Source organism: Dasypus novemcinctus, chromosome 3 (assembly GCF_030445035.2).
Source record: "Dasypus novemcinctus isolate mDasNov1 chromosome 3, mDasNov1.1.hap2, whole genome shotgun sequence".
Taxonomy (NCBI): Eukaryota; Metazoa; Chordata; class Mammalia; order Cingulata; family Dasypodidae; genus Dasypus; species Dasypus novemcinctus.
This window is the reverse complement of record NC_080675.1, coordinates 164,777,352-164,794,686: the sequence shown is the minus strand read 5'-3', so window position 1 is coordinate 164,794,686 and position 17,335 is coordinate 164,777,352. Positions and strand designations below refer to the sequence as shown.

Sequence of the window (17,335 nt, the reverse complement as noted above, 5' to 3'; positions counted from 1 at the left end):
GACGTGGGCATCCCTCGCTGAGTTTTGTGCAACCTATATTTCATTAAAAACACACACACACACACACAACCAAAACTAGTTTAGCAGATTATTTGGATTTAGTTTTTTGTTTTGTTTTGTTTTTCATTTTCTAGTTCTTTTTTAAATTAAAAAAGTCAATATGCTCACATGGCTTAAAATTCAAAAGACACAAGTGGGTCTAGAATGAAAAGTGACCTTCCCACCCCGGTCTCCAGCGCCTAGTTCACTTCTTCTAAGGAGACCAGTGTAAACCACACCTTATCTCCTTCGGAAAACATTCTTTGCCCATCCAGGTATTCTTTTGGACACTATTAAATTGGAACAAAACCATTCAGAGTACACACAGAGGGTTTTCCTCTAAGTGAACCAAGGCTAACAGCTTGGGATCTACATTTTCTTTGGTAAAGAAACAGCAGAAACAGGAGCCAGTGTGACTGCAAGGGAGGGGAAAGGGAGGGCTCACGTCACTGTTCAACTGGCAAATCACTTATCATGAAAAAGAAGGGTGGCAGGGGTAGGAAATGGCCTGCCAGGTGTCAGGTGCTTTTAATTTAGCACTGAGAGCTAGTCTAGCTTTAAGGAGGCTACAGACATGGTACTGATACGGTAAAAGAAAGGATGCCTGTCGTGTGTGATAAGGAACAAGTTCAAGGTGGCAGCGAGGGCACTCTCTGAAGAGGATGTTGTATGGGATGTAAGCTTGGGAGAAGCTTACTGCTCAAAGTATGTTGACATGCAAGGCAGTCACTCCACATTTAAAGTGTAGGGGTTCACAATCAAAGGAGGGAAGTAAGCTAGGCAGTTCCCAGATGGCAAGACAAGCGACCGACCCTGTGCAAGGGAGCCCAGGTTTGGTGGGGCCCAGGTTCCGGTATTGAGTCAGACTGGATCTGACACTTACCAAGTGGAAGGTGGCCCTTCTGAAGGTGGAATCTCAATGAAGTAGGAGAGGGAAGAGCTGGCAATTTACCGGACAGGTTTTTTCAAAAGAAACTGGGAGAGGCAGCAAAGGCCCTGAAGCCAGATTACCTGGGCTCATTCCTGGCTTGAATACTTTTTAGCAGTGTGCATTCAAGACAAGTTAGTTAAATACCCTGTGCTTTAGTTTCCTGATAGGCAACACAGGGATAATAATAGGCTGTCATAGAGGCATTGTGTGATTGCCTTAATCCACGATGAGGGCTTAGAACAATGCCTGGTATTCATAGCTAACGATGCTTTTTCAGCCATTAATATCGTTAATAAAGGCCTGTTCAGGCCCGTTTTGTTGGCACAGAAGTACTTGTTGGCACAGAAGTACAGGGTGATGAATTCGGAAAGACAGAATCACAGATGGATTTCAGGTAGTGCTGGGAGGGGAAAAAGGGAAGGAAAAGGGAGTGAACAATGGTACAGAAAGAACACATAGGAAGAATGAGGAAAAAGTTCAGGTTGGGGCTATTTCAGAGAAAACAACCAAGTTGCAATCCGTAGTGTTCAAAACTAAACTGTTTAGGGGAATGTCTCTTGGAAATAAAATGGAAAAAATTTAGTTTCAGTTAAAGAAGCATTCTTTTTGTGCACTTAGAGCTCAAATTATATTGGTAAGGAGGGTGTTAGCTAGGTTGCAGAGACAGAACCCAAGAGCTATAAAGTCAGAAAACTTGGGTTCCAGTCCTAGCTCTGCCTTAAGTAATGTTATATTGAGCCAAGCCAATTAAAAACACTGTCCTTTTTAAAAAAAGGGGTCAGAACTAGTTCTCAGCCCCCACCTATACTGAGTACTCTCTGATTTTAATTCAGGAACCAGGATCTCAAGAGACTTTTACAAGTTTCTGACTTCCCCTCCAAACCCCATTCCCTGAAAAAAAAAAAAAACCCTGAAATTAAGGACATCTGGTACTCTTTTCTCCCTCCTCAGGTCCCACATCAAACCTTGGTCAAAAAAACAAAAGGTTTCTCAAATGCTGGCAGTGGGAGAGCGCCACCTCTTTTTCTTCTCCCATTCATTTCAGGAAAGTTTAGGTTCTCATTTATTCCTTACCTCTGCCTAGGGTTGTGCTCAGACTGAAGGAGGAAGAAGTAATGGATAAAAGTGAGGTTTGTTTAAAGCAAGTCAAGTTACTACATTAATGAAAACTGCTCTGAGAGAGAGTGAGGCATCTGGGCCAACCAACTCAATAAAGCCTCAGGACACTGGCCATAATATGCTGTAAAACTGGCACCAAGCAGTTTACAAACCCTGGAATAAATGGCACCTCAATTCACACCCTGCGCTAGCGGGGTGGTAAAACCATCAGTCCTGACTATAACGCAGAGAAGGAAGGCCTGTTTTTTCGAAGAAAAATCTTGAGGAGTCTGGCAGTTGAGAAGATATGGCTGCTTGCTCCAGGGCTATGGATCTGCTTCTTGTTTGCCTATCATCCTGTCAATCATTTTCCTTTTTTTTTTTTTAAGATGACAAAAATCTCGACCCAGAAACACCTGATTCTGAGCTTTTTTCCAGAAGCAAACCTCTAACTTTTAGGGCGCTGTAATAATTCTGGCTTGGCCTAGCCCTCACGGGGGGTCTTCTAGCCTGCCCTGCGGGGTACGCACTACAGGGCTCAAAGCAACATCGCACCAAACCCAAAGGTTCCATCACCCGCCAATGGCGGGCAGGGGCTCGGCAAGAAAATCAGAACCGCCTACGGGCGGTAAATGGCACTAGGGACAGCCAATCTGCGTGGAGGGGCTGTAAGGGCGGGGTCAAAATTAGCCATTAGTATCGGAGTTGTTGTTGTTGGGCGCGAGGAAGACGCTAGCGAGCGTGCGTGAGGCTGCTCCGGGGAAGGGAAGGCAGGAAGCTCCTGGAGCCAATGGTCGCGGCGGGCGGGCGGCGCGCGCCTGCGCGCTGGGGCCGGGGGCTGCGGGCGGGAGGCGGGAAGGGGGGGGGAGGGGACCGGGCTGGAGCGCGGCGGATCTACTGCTGCCGCCGCAGCCGCCGCTGCAGCGAAGAGGCCATGTTGTGTGGTGTGTGGGGCGGGGGGAGGAGGAGGAGGGAGTAAAGCCGAGAGAGGAGACGGGAGAGAGACACCGCACACACGGCACAAGATGGCCGGAGAGGTAGCAGCACCCGGAGCTGTCAGGAGATCCGCCGCGGCTGTGGCGCCCGTCGACCGGCGGGAAACTGCGCCCAGACCGCGCGCAGGCCCGCGGGAGCGCGACGGCGGCGGCTGAGGCGACGCGGGCCTTGCGCCTGCGTTGGAGCCCGCAGCAGAGGCGCCCGGGGCGGCCGGGCCCGCCGTGCCGAAAGCTCCGCTGCGGCATCGGCTGCGGAAGCTCCCCGGGGCCTCGGCGGTTCGGCCCGACGCGGGAGGGAGGCTCGGGCGAGCGGCTTGGCCCGGCGCTCGGGTGCAGCGGCCCGGAGGTGCTGGCTCGGACCCGGTGAGTGACTCCCTGGCGCCTTTTATTGTCCTTTGTCCTTGGGAGGAAAAACAAAATGTCCTTGAGCGCGCGAGCAGGAGGGGGCGGCGGGCCGGGCCTCGCGGGGCGACTCTCGCGCGGGATGCGCTCGGCGCCGGAATCCCGGGGGCTGGGGGTACGCGGGGCCCTGCTGCAGACCCCGAGGCTGGGTGGGGGCGGCCTGACGGCTAGGACCCGGAGCCGCTGGCAGAGGGGCGGCGGCGGGTGGCCGCAGGCGGGAGACGCGAGGGGACCGCGCGAGGAGAGCCCCTTTCTATCCTGGTGAGCTGTTTTGCTATGTAGGGTGAAAAAACAAATCCCTTTCAGGTTTTCCTATGGGAAAGCTTTTTAACCTCTTTCCGGTGAGGTGGGAACTCATCTTGAGGGTTGAATTTGAAAGAACAATGGAACCTTGACTACCTTTGAACAAAAATAAAACTTATTTTTTTTCCCCCGGTTTTGGGTGTTGGCTTTTAACTCTTTCAAAGCCGATTTTGAAAACGGGCTGCAGTGTTAACAGATGCGAAGGTACTTGCTGCCTTTTTTACGTTCAGGTTGTGTCTTAAAAATGCAAGTTGGGGGAGTGCTTCTGGTCTTTCAAAAATTGCGAATACAAGTTTACTAATGCCGTCGAAGGCTGTTTAATGGAAATGGATGTGAGAATTACCGTGCTAGACGATGACGTTCGATTAAGATAATTTATTTTACCGAGTGATTACGCCAAGATCATTTGACATCCTGTTTTTCGAATAAATGATTATATGTACCATTTGGTACTTTTAAGGTGATAAGAAGCCGTTATCTCTAACTTCTCACACCTAGATGTTAGAACGTACTTGGGTCAGTTTCCAGACTTTTAAAAGTTTTTAGTTCATTTGTTTTTCAAATATTTTGTTATTTCAAGCCGTGGTGAACAAAACTTTCACAAAGGAATTATCTAACCTCTTCATGAAGTTACTTTCTCATAGTGTAAATATTGAAGTAGGACTGCTCGATAATGGGCGATGAAGAGGAGCCATATTTGTTGCATGTATAAAAATCTACTTGTGCTTAAAATGGAACATTATGTTGAAGATGTAGACCGGTTTCTACAAAATGCAGTTTTCTGTAGTTTACGAGTTAAAATAATTGGGGAATTTAAGTTTAATGGTTCGAAGAACAAACCAGGAATGTTACATACCTTTGTGTTTTTTAGAGTCTGTCTTCATTCTGCGGTGGCTCTTTTGGTGTAAAGGTGCAGACCTACATAAAATAGTGTTCGGGAGACTTACGTAGTACTTCTAAAATCAAAGAAACTGGTTTATTCCGCCATATTTCTGAGGGTATTTTGCCAATAAAATTGTTTTATTTTCCCACTAGTTTTCGTAGAGTGCCTAGATGTTGTATTAGTTGCGCATATCTTGATTTTTTCAGAATCTGTTGTTTAAGTATCAGTTTTGGTTTTTCATGTCAATGTTTTTATTGAAAATTTTGGACACTTAAGTGGTTTTTAAATAAATATTGTCAATCCAGTTTTTGGAATTAGTTTTTGAAGAGTGAAATGCAAATTTCGAAATAAATGCAAAGTAATCTTTTTACATGGTAAATGGGGGAGGGGAGATATTTAAGCTCCTCCTTTGAAATTGAATAAAGGTCATAGATACGACAAGTTTTAGATTTGCTTAAAAGACAAAGCTGATATCCCACTTAGTGAGATTAAATAACTTGTAGTTTAAAATTTAAAGTAACCAGGGGCCATTTTAACTTAACTCATTTCTTGTGGAGGAGGTAATTTTTAATTGCTCATAATTTAAAAATATGTTTCTACATGGTAAAGGAAACTTCAGTATTATTTCAGTTTTTAAAAGTGGAAACATTTTTAGTTTGGTGTATTGCTTAGTATCATAAAGAGTTAAAAAAAAAAAAGGAAAACAAGGTCAAAATCTTCAATTTGCCCAAAGATTTGAGTTTTCTGGTTTTTTTTTTTTTTAATAGCATTGACTTAATCCAAGTGCTTGCCCATGCAACCAAAAGATGAGGGAAACAAAGGCTGATATTAAGATAAAGAAATAACTGCAATCCTAAGTGTGTAGGTAGTGTATGGATGAACCATGTATAGGTAGTGTGTGGATGAATCATTTCTTAAATTTGTCCATAGATCTTGTGTTTGGAAAATCTTCATTGTTTAATCACACTGATCTTGGCCAAGAAATGTGTGAAAATCAAAATACTGATAACATTTTCCTTTTTCTTTTGAAAGGTATCTCACAAGATTAAAATTAATTTGGTTGCTGATGGTTCTGAAAAAACAGCCCTTATATTTGAGGTAAGACTGAGTAAATTTTTATTACTTTGATGTAAAAATAAGCTTATTAGTTTTTTATTTTGGTCTTTGATAATTTATATTTCAAGTAGCCAATCAGCATTTAAGTATGATTTAAAAAAAGTAGTGATGATGAGCTTGAGTAAATTAAATATCTGAAATAAAAAATTTTTGTCAAGCCTTTAAACCTTTTGATTGAATGAAAGCATATGTGCACAGCCATTGTAACTTAATGTACCCTTTGAGTAGCTTAAAATACTAAAGGTTCTTTAAGCCTTTGTTTAATTTTGGGGTCAAGAAAAGACTATATTTTGAGGAAACTCATGAACCCAAGGGTGTGCTTTTTAGAAATTTTAGATGTATGCTGTGCAAACAACATTAATCCTTTAAATATTTAAATAAATATCTTGGAAAATTTGAATTAGTTGCTATTTATCCTAATAGATTTTAGATAACATTTTAAAAATCAGGCATTGAGTATAGATTTTAGTTTTCATATCTTTTATATAATAAAATATTTAAAATACTCCTAGTTAATCAGTCCTTTTATCAATAAATTATTTAGAGTATTTCTCCCCCCCCACCAAGGGTCTGCTATTATGTATGCAGTTTTGAAGACTGAGAATGGAGTTTATTCCTTGAGTAAGAAGAACATCTCTGGAAAAGTCTGTATTTTATGTGGCAGGTAAGTTAATGTTTTTACACAACATCTGAAACTGTGGATACCGACATTTGAGTAGGCAAATATCACCGAAAGTTGTTTATCTCTAAAAAACAATGAGAAAAAAGAAAGTTTGTCACATTCCTATCTTGCATCAAACACCTTTGTATTAAAACATTCAGTGCCTGGAATTTATCAAAATAATTAAACATTCTGTACTTCCAGTAAAATGGTGCTTCAGGATTCTGGTTTAAATCTGTAATAGGTGTCATCTGAAGTACATGTTGTTACAATCTGAAGTATACATTTAGTCATTGTTTTGATGAATCCGGCAACGTTTTAGAAATGTGCTAGAATTTCTTTTTTTTTGGCTAGAATTTTTGCATTTGCTTATTTTACAGTTCCTGAGTTGTAATTCAGACATTTAGTAGACATTTTCATATTTTATTTTCTAATTCATTTAAAATATTTATTTTACGTATTTTAATGAGTTTGTTTTCAAAACGGTATAAAAACGAGTTAATCTTCACAGAAACTAGAATAATGCGTCTAAAGCAGGGATTCTTAATCTTTTTTTTTGTTCCATGGACCCCTTTGCCAGCCAGGTTGAAAACCACAGACCCCTTACTAGGTCCACACTTTATACTGTGTATTAATAATTTAATAAATATTCCTGTATCAACACATCTCCACAAGAATAATGTTTTTTTGAATTTCAGTTCAAGCTCATGGACGCCCTGTTAACACCTGTAAAGAGACCACTAATTTATTGCTTAGTAATTATTTTTAAAGCATGAAAGGAAGAAGTAAGTTTTAAGCACAATAGGAATTGGGCCAAATATGCCATATATACAAATTTTGACATAATGAAGCTAGATGGATGAATGAAAAAATGGCCCCTGGTATGTTAAAGAAAATGGTCTTTAGTCATAAGGTAAGATGGAATAGATAAGCCAATTGACCAGTTAATTACAACAGGGACACATTTACCTTTGTCCTCGGAGTTTAGGTGGAAACTAAAGTATAATCTTTGATGGTGTTGGCTTATTCCAGTGATTCAAATAGGCGATAAAAGGAATATTTTTATAGGTTTTGCTTTAGCTTTTTTCCTTTTAACCGGTTTTGCAGTTTGATGAAATTTGTATTTATAGTGTTTAAAAGAAAAGTAAATATTGGTCTTTTGAACTATAACATTTTAAAGATATAAAATTTTAACTCTCTCCCACTAATTCAAATATTCCTTATTCCAGGCTTCTTTTAACACTAATAGCGAGGTTAGGGTTTCCTCTGGGCAAATGGTAGAATATTTAGATTGGTCTTCAAGTGTGTTTGGGCACTGTTATATAAAAATTGAGAAAGGGGTCGCTTAGCAGAAATCCGTATGATGTGTAATGTAAGTATTAATTAGCAATAAATGTTTAGTGGCCTACCAGAAATTAATTTATTCGAAAAGCTTAAGTTAAAGAGGGTCAGAAAGGTTTCTGAGTTTTTTTAGTCTTTTTATATCCTGGCGTAAATGGTATAATCTAAATTAGTCTTCAATCTTGTGGAATATAACTTTACTTTTATCAACAACAAAATAAAGGGTTAGAATAAATCATTTTAAAAAGATTTACATGTACTTATGCCTTCATTATAGTGCTTAAATTCACTGTTTTGGTTTTTACTGCTTGAGCCAAGTTTGTATAATGGACAAAATTGATTGACTCGCTCATGAAGGCAAATTTAAATGTAAATGCTGTTTAATAAAATTCATTTCATTGGAAAGGTTAATTAATAGTTTTAATACTTTTTTGTGCTTAAGAATCAAAGTGATAAATACTTTTAAGAATTTTTTTTCCTTAGTAATTTGGACTAATTCTTGAATCATAAAATTTACCTGATTGAATTAAGGATTGGTTTGGATGGTATTTGTCATTTGTAATAACTGTTAAAAAAAAATTACCTGATGTACCACGGAAAGAAGCCTTGCTCATAGTTAATCAGCCTTTAGTGAAACATGATGCTTAGAGACTAGATTATATGAAATAGTAATTTCAAATGTAAATATTTTTTCAAGTTTATTTTTCACAGTTATTTCCAATTACTTAAAAATTTTGGGAATGGACTACTGAGATTTTGTAGATGTAGACTGCCACAGTGAAAGCATTGTTTGTATTTTTTTTCAAATAACTGTTAAATCTAGCTAATTTGAAGTTTAGAGTATCTTCATGTAACATTTGCATTTGATCACTGAGACTATACACACAAGAGAATTTATAGATTGTCTGGTATAATCTAATTTCCTTTTAGAACTTTCTGTACTTCAAAGGCAAATATTCTCATTTTACCATGTTGCAAAGCTCACTGGAAACTTTCATTGTCCAATTGGCTATTATTTCAGAGTGGTTACTTTACAATTTAAGTATATTCTGAACCTCATTAGAAATAATAGACTTGATTTGATTGGTTACATAACATTCAAGTTGCATTTTTTAAAAATAATAAAGTTGTATTTTATGCCTTATCAAACTAGGCAAGTCTGTGTTTTGGGAAAACTTCTGCCTTTCGAGCTAAGCCATTTATTTAAGATTGTTTCTCAAAGATGTACTTTTATCTGTCTTGTGTACTATATATTAATTATTTTTAGATTATCAAGGTAGATAATTTTTTTGCCGTATTGATACTTCAGGACATGCTATGTCAAAGTAAAACAAGTCAGTCCTTGTCTTTAACAATAATATTGCATTATAAAAGCACTGATATTAATTTTAATGGTTTGTGTCTGAGATGTGTTGTGGCAGGGGTTCTTATCAATGTTTGTAACTAGAATTACCTTATTTTTGAAGAGGTTTTCTCTCAATAGTTTTGTACTGCTCCCAGATTTTCTTTTCATTTAAATTTAAAATAGTACTCTAAGAAATTTACAGGTAACAAAGTCAAGTACTCTAAGAAAAGCACAAACCAGGCTAATAATGGTAATATAAGAATTGACTGAAGCTATTTTTTCCTAGTGGACCAGCAACAGAAATTGTTTGTTGCATTATTACCTATAATTTAGTATTTGATATATCAGAAAACAGATGGTGTTGCCAAAGATTAAGACTAAGGACAGAATAATCAACATTCGTATTCTGAACTCTACTTTAAGCTCATTTTGACTCTTCCCACAGGAAGGCAAAGTACTATTTTAAACTTGGTAAACTTTGGGGAAGGAAATGCTATGAAATAGTAGGTGAGATTGGTATCTTTTTTTTTTTTTTTTTAGCTCCAAGTCCTTTTCATGGTTTTGGTTGAGTCAGAACCCAGAGGCACACACTTAATTTGGTAGCTTTTTTATGAACATACTATTAGGCCAGCGTGAGGGATTCCCCTTAGAAATTTCCTCCACCAAAAATTCCGTAAGTCATTTCCACACTTTTCTTCTCTTAAAGATTATTTCTTTTACTTGGTTGATAAGAGATTGACTTTGCTAACAAACTATATTCTCTTGTAATTAAAAGATAAGTTTAAATTGGGAAGCATGAAAGTGCATACTGCTGTGTTTCTTTTAAATTGCTTCATTTTTTAACTTGTTGGGGGAGGATACTTTAGCAGCTTACTTTACTCCTACAGGTAAATTTGGAGCAGATCTTTGCCCTGTTTCTTGATTATGATTCATCACAATGATTAAAGGAATTTAGATTTGGTGAGGTAATCAGGAACTTGCTCTATAATCTGAAAACCAGTCCTGGGAATCATTTGGGTACTTTGAAATTTAATTTAATAAACCCTATAACTTAAACTGTGCCTTTTAAAAATCACAAGCTGCTACATCTTCCATTTGAATTTTCAAGCAGCTTTTTTGGTAGCTGTATATTTAATTGTGATTATTGTGAACAGGGATAAAAGTTTCTACATATACATACACTTGTATTCACAAGCCATTTAAGATGTGGGATGTACTATTTTCCATGTTTGGTTTATGGGATATTGAAGTATAAATAGTGAGATGTGTGGATACAATATCTTTGTATTTTAGAAAGCAGTAAAACTGACTTATGTTGTTTTAGTTGGTTAGATCAACACAAGTGGTAAATGGTTTGAAATGATACTTAAGGTTTCCTTTCTTAACACAATTTTAGAAGAGTATTGATTAAAGTACACAATAATGTGAAATAATAACGTAAAATGGAGTGGTAGAGAAAAATTGCCTTGGAGGCAGCTAATGAAATTATTCCTTTACAAGGCCTGAATGATTAGATGAAAGACTAGAGATGAAATAAGATTTCAGGAGTGATGTTAGTTATGTTAAACTGCTAGTTCTCAACTTTTGCTGTCTATCAGATCCACCTAGGGATTCTTGATTTTTACCTGCTAGGTTGGAGTTCTCAGGGATTGAGGCGAATGCATGTGTTTATAGTCATTCTTTAAAGGTGAGCCTCTTGTACTGCCAAATTCAAGATCCTTGCTGGTCTTTTCTATTTTCTGCTTGAATTGTATCAATCATAAATACGTTTATCTTTTGGTCTTCCAGCAAGTATTGCTACAAAATGCTGACGTTTCAATATGTCGTGATAATTTAATAATTAATTTTTGTCTTTTTCTATGCCTACAATTATGTGGTGTTTTTTTTTTCCCCTCTGCAGAAATGTGAATCCTGAGGCTGAATTCGCTAAAAGGCCTGTACAAAGTAATAGGCGTTGGTGGAAGCATTTTGTAAGTTTAATTTACATATATAATCTTTTATTTAATTTTAAATATGACTGGTCATTTTGAGTATTTGTCAATTGTAAATATGTAGTGAAACTCAATGCAGTACAGAAATAATATGAGTAGATGTTGTGTATATTATTAAAATTTTGGTTCTTAACTCCAACTTATTATTTTTTGCTTTTTTCACTTAAACCCAAGGAAAGTTAAAATATAAATATAAAATGCTAGGAAGCAAACTACCCCCAATTTTTGGTAAAAATTTTATTTCCCTTTGAATTCCTTTAGAATTTTCTTAGATATTGTCTGTGTTTGCTTACAGAGGCAGAGTTGAGCATAGGTGGACCATATGGTGGCCAGAAAGCCTTAAATATATGTTGTCTGGTTTTTTAAAGAAAGCTTGCTATTCCTTGTCTTAGATCCATCTGTCTTGTCAGCTTTACCTTACCTATGTTGAACTCAAAAGCCCATAGGTTCTGTTTCGGTAACTGAAGTGAACCTACTTTTTAATGAATGCCAACATAGTAGTTAATAACTCTAATAGATGAATTCTGAAATATCCTTGAACTTAAGAACCTAGTAAAAATCCTTTAGCGTGATTGACATTGGGGTAGTCTTTGTTATTAGAACACTGGGTTACCACTATAGGGAATAGTTTTTCTAATACCCAACCTGAGAAATTGTGGGAAAGGGTTGGAGGATGTGAAAGTGAATTTGGATGAATTACCGATTTATTACTGACAACTTTTTTTTAAGTATGATATATAATTACATATTAGCTGTTTTAAGAATAAGTCTTTTGAATCACATTTGGGAATCTAGGTCCTAGATAAATTTTTGCTCCATAATGCTCTTTTATTGGGACCTGCAAAGCAGTGAAATAAGTTTTAATGCCTTAAGTATTAATTTTTAGATATGCCTGGAAGTTAAAACTTTAACTCAATAAAAATTAAAGGTCACAAGAAATCACAACTCCATCTCTTAATATGTACATGTAGTCAAGTGTTAAACTCTTAGGACACTGAGGAAGATTTGATTTGATTATAAAACCTTAAATAAGAAAATTCCCTTATTGTAGTTGACCATGTTCTTAATGATTTAGAGAGGGCTGATCTTTTTCTAATCATTGTGTCATTAGTTCTATGCTCATCTCATATAGGACCAGACTTATTTGTTTATATTTTACTGAGGATTCAAGGTGTTTTTGGTAATAAGACAAGATACGTGAATTTCAGTTTCAGGGCTTTTTACATAAATATTTTCAAGATTCAAGACCAGTGCAAAGAAGATTGAAATCAAGTCAAGTCATAAGCACCAAGGATTTTAATTATGTGATGGGAAGAAGGAATTTCTGCTCTAGAATGTAGTTTTGTACCTATTTGTTTCTTTGGTTTTGAAAAAATGAATTTTAAAATAATTATATGAATTTAATAAATAATAGCTTTAGTAGAACCATTCATTTTTAATATTAAGAATCATCTACTTTTACTTGTCTCCCATATTTTCTTATGGTATGAAAAAAATTGAACAAGTTTGTTCAGAAATAGAAGTAATAAGCTTTTTTATTTAGGGAAGTCCTTAAACTCAATCCATTTGATATAGCATTTATATTTCAACTAAAAATTCATTTAAAAATGTTTCCAATGTTTTTGGAATAAGTTTACTGAACTGAGAATTTAAAGACAAGATCTTTGTGCTCAATTTTCTGAACTTTTGGGTGTACAATATGTTAATTTAAGGAGTTAGTGGTTAATCATCACTTGGTGTTTACCATTGTTTGTGTGAATTGGTATCTTAGGACAAGCAGTATTCCTTTAAAAGAAAGTATGACCTACTGAGTATCATGGTAGAAAAATTCTCCAAGCCTTTGTGTTATGAACTTGAACCTTATAGTTGAAATACCCAAATGATTTAGATCTATGTGTTGATGGAATCCTAGATAAATCAGCATCTCAGTGTGCCTGCAGTAATTCACCAGTTAATCAAAGAGCCAATTGGAATAAGACTTTGCTAGCAAAAACCCTAGCCATGGAGTGGATGTAGCTCAAGTGTTGAGCACCTGCTTCCCATGTTCCCATGGTTCTGGGTTTGATCCTGTTACCTCTTAAAAACACACCAAACAAACAAAAAAACCAACTCATTGGGGAGAAGATAGAGCTCAGCAGTGGATATATATCGCTCAGTGGTTGAGTGTCTGCTTCTTAGTTATGAGATCCTGAGTTCAATCCTGGTACCTCCTAAAAAAAAAACAAAAACAAAAAAAGCCCTAGCCAGTTAGTTGTAGGATACAGATTTTATTTTGATGCAAACTTTTAACTATTCAAATGGAAAAGTTTTTATCTTTAAATAACCCTTTGGGTTTTTCAGAGATATCCTTTATTTTGAGTATAGTTATTTTTATTCAGTAAGGTTAATTTGTAGGTTCCCAAAGTACTTTGATTGTTTTCCTCTGTTATATTGGAATAATAGCTCATATTTATTAAGGTCTTACAGTTGATAGATGCTATGTAAGTGTACTAACGCGTTAACTCTTACTGACGCATGAGGTAGATACTGCCATTATTTCCATTTTACAGATGAATAATTGTGGGTTTTCTTTACCAAGAAAATTTCCAGGCTCAGAGTTCATGCCTCGTTAACTTAACATTATTCTTTGTGCACATTTAGTTTTTATAAGAACTGGGAATTCCATGAAAATAAATGGATTGGCCAAAAACCCCTCATTGTTTTTTAGAGTCTTTGATGCTTGCCTGAGCCACTTCTATTAGATTCTTAATTTTGGTTTTGTAGGAGTGCAGGTTGACCATAGCTTTTTAAAATCAATGTGGTTGTCAGCTTTTTTATTACTTTTTGATCATTTTAAATATGTGAATAAATGTGTATGACTGCTAATATTTGCTAATCTCTATTATAGCCACAAATGAATGCATTTTATTAATTTTGAATTTATTTTAATAATGTTATATTTTTTTCCATGTTTAAAAATTTTTTTAAAAAAGATCCTTAGTTTACATAAAATGTTACATTAAAAAATATAGGGATTCCCATATGCCCTACTCTCCCTCACCTTGTAATGTTTTTAAAAGGAAATTTTATATTAGGTCCTGGGTAAATTTTACATTTAGTTCTATCAAATAAGGTGTAAAGCATTGAATTTATCATTTAATCCACGAAATTGAATAAATTACACCTCTTGCCACTGAAATGGTTGGAACTTTATATTAATGTATGCTTTGTGTCAGTGGTCATCATCATGTTTACATGGGAACTTTAGGGATTGAGCTTTAAAGCTTTGTTTTAATTGTTGTATTTTAAGAGTTTGGGGGGAAGCATTGGTTATAATTGCCTAACTTTTGAAAGGAACGATGGATGATATCTTTATTTTTAGTCTATGTAGAAGCGGATGGCCCTTAATTTTAAGGAATGAACAATTCAAATAGAAGTTATTTTATCAATTTGGAAAATCAGTGAGTTACTTAGTTAACCTTTAAGGCTCTGAGATATTAATTGGCCAAATATATTAAAGAGAAATATCTTGCTTTTGATATTTATTACTTCAGTAATAAACATCTTTCCAGTCACCTTCTTAAGAATTGTTTTAAATTCAGGTGGCAAAAATATACTTGATTAATCAGTTTAAATATATTTTTGTATTGTGTGAGGTAGACAACATTTTAATGATAGTCTTAAGAGATAGGAAATTAAGTTTATCTATTGAGGAAAAATGCCTTCATATTTAATTACTTCAGGTTAGAAGGTATTTAAAGAAATTTGGTTGGAGACTTGCAAAATTTGTAGAGACCACAGTTAAGTTTGGTTAAGTTTGGTTATGATGAATCAGTATCATTTATTTATTGGTCAGTCACCTGGCTTTCCACTATTCCTTTCAATTCAGATTATGAAATGGATTTGTTTTTCTGTGAGGCACATTTTTTGATTTGCTGTTTTGGCAATGAGAGTATTTTATATTTTCTGTAAGTTGAAAGCCTGTAGGATTTTATGGCACATATTTCGGCGGTTATTTTCCATTCTTGATCATGTTTTTTTGGTGGCCAAAGATTTCTTGCCTTCTCAGATGTGAAGTTAAAGATTTATGGTACCTATACCTAAGCAAATTATTTATCTTTTGTACTGAAAACCATGCTATGGTTCCACTGCTTTCTTTCTTTTTTTTTTTTAATCCCTTAAGATTCTTTTCTATAATTAGTTTTTATTTGAAGAAGCTTGGAAAGTTTTCTGCACTGAGTTTTAGAATCTTTGCCACTGCTTGCTGTAATGTAGTTTTATCAGGTTTTTAAATTTAAATTTTCATTTTGCTTTTCATACAGACAAAATAATTTTAGTATTAACAATTCTAACTCTTCACTACCACTTTTTTATAGACACTAATGTATCTGTGACAATGATCTTTGTTACTTGTGTATTGCTTTCCTTGAAATCTACCACTGAGAGGTCCTAACTATGTCAGCAGTCCTGTGCAGTGCATACAACTTTCATATAACTCGATCGAAGTTTCTTAACTTAAAGTTGTTGCAAAATTAAAGCTCTGTGTATGCTAAGGGTATCTTCAAGGTGGGTGGATGTTCTCTGTTTAAAGGAATAAGCTTATTGGTATTCCAACAGCATTTTTTTCTTTAATTTTTTTCATAAAGCACCCAGTCAGCTTGAAGAGTCTCAAATGGACCCTACCAATGAGAAATCAAGATGGCAGTCCACTATGGGGATTTGAGGAAAATGGATTAATAAGAGTGCTGTCATAATATTCAAGACATTTATACATGTAACATAAAAGAACCATGACAGGGTTCTTCAAAATGGATTCCATGAAATGAAGATGTAGGTTTCTTACTCGACAAAAGTGGACAGTGGATTTGACTTTCTAAGGACTTTTTGTGTCATTGAAACAACTACATTTTTGACAATTGGAGAAGAAAGATGGGACATTAAAATAGATGGTAGTTTGTATGCTTGGACTATTTTGCAATTTGACTTGTATGAGTATGACATTATGGAATGTTAACTTCAATAAAATTTCTAACACTTAAAAATTTCTCAGTTTGGGCTTTTTTTTTTAAACTCCAGTTTCATTAATTGTTCAATTATAGCCTTAATAACACTTTGACCATGTCAGATGCCCAGCAGTAAAGTGTACTGAATAAAGCTAATCAAATGGAAGTGGCGTGCTGAAATGTTTTATTTGGTTGATTTAAGATTTGTCTTTGTTGTGGAAATTGTGAAAATTTATTCGTGCTTTGAGACGGTCATTCAGTTGAAATGTTATTTCATTTGCGCTCTCTTGTAACACCTTGCAAAACAATGGGTAATAAAAGAATATTTAGTATATCAGATTTTAATGAGTTTTTAAAGCAAAATGCCTTTTCCTGCACAATTAAGGTTGAATTAAATATTTTTCAGTTACTTTCATGGGGAAGGTCCCTTTTATCTCTGCTTTTTAATATTGTAAATAAATGTCTGGCAATATAGTATTCTGAATATTTAATGTCTCCCGATTTAATACTGGTGGAAGAGGTATTAGATTTACAGGGAAATGTCCTTTTGATATTCATAAAAGGATTTAAAATTTTGTATGGTAATGTTTATAATAGATTTTATGTAAATTTGCCATGGGATGGTTATTTTGTGTTTTTCTTGTTCTGTGCAGTTGGGAATTTTAGATTAAATTACTCACACTATGCTGTAGATTAGCTTCAATTTCAAATGGAATGACCATCATATTTTCATGGATTATAATCAAATTCCAGTCTAATTACTGAGAAGGTTGTGGTCTTTTAACTTGATAGACCACATGAATGGTTGATTATATTATTCATTATACCGAAACCAGGGTATAGTTCATTAATGACATTGTTTTGATAGAAATTAATCAAACTCTTTGATTAATGTCAAATACTATTGCATGCATATCTCTGATTAATACAGTATTGACTGAGTTAAGGTGGTTGTTTCAGTTAAATAGAAATTTGGATTTGGGTTTTGGTACAAAAGCTAACGTTTTTGTAGAGTGTACAGGATAGAAAATCGAGTTTTGGTAGTGCATTGTATATTTACCTAGATTCAACATTGTTGCTTTTTGGGGTATGACTTTAAAATGGATTTCCTCAGTGAGGGAAGGACATGAATCTGGCAAGTTATATGTTGAATAAGGAAGTTAGATTGGATTTTGGGGGTGTGTGAATGTTCTTACATTTGAGTTTACCTGTTTGGCAAATTTGGTGAAAGGGTGTTGAATCATTGTT

General features: G+C 35.8%; 1 long non-coding RNA gene across 2 annotated transcripts; it reads left to right on the top strand.

Annotated features, from left to right (window-relative positions):
- Positions 1-3,077: 3,077 nt before the first annotated feature.
- Positions 3,078-16,128, top strand: LOC139438729 (uncharacterized). Of its 2 annotated transcripts, none has more exons than XR_011648478.1 (5): positions 3,078-3,426; positions 5,684-5,749; positions 6,335-6,431; positions 11,015-11,084; positions 15,731-16,128. It is a non-coding gene; the product is annotated as an uncharacterized lncRNA (long non-coding RNA). The 2 variants fall into 2 exon arrangements; XR_011648479.1 differs by lacking the exon at positions 3,078-3,426 and adding an exon at positions 3,653-3,726 and having other exon boundaries at positions 15,731-15,777.
- Positions 16,129-17,335: the final 1,207 nt, after the last annotated feature.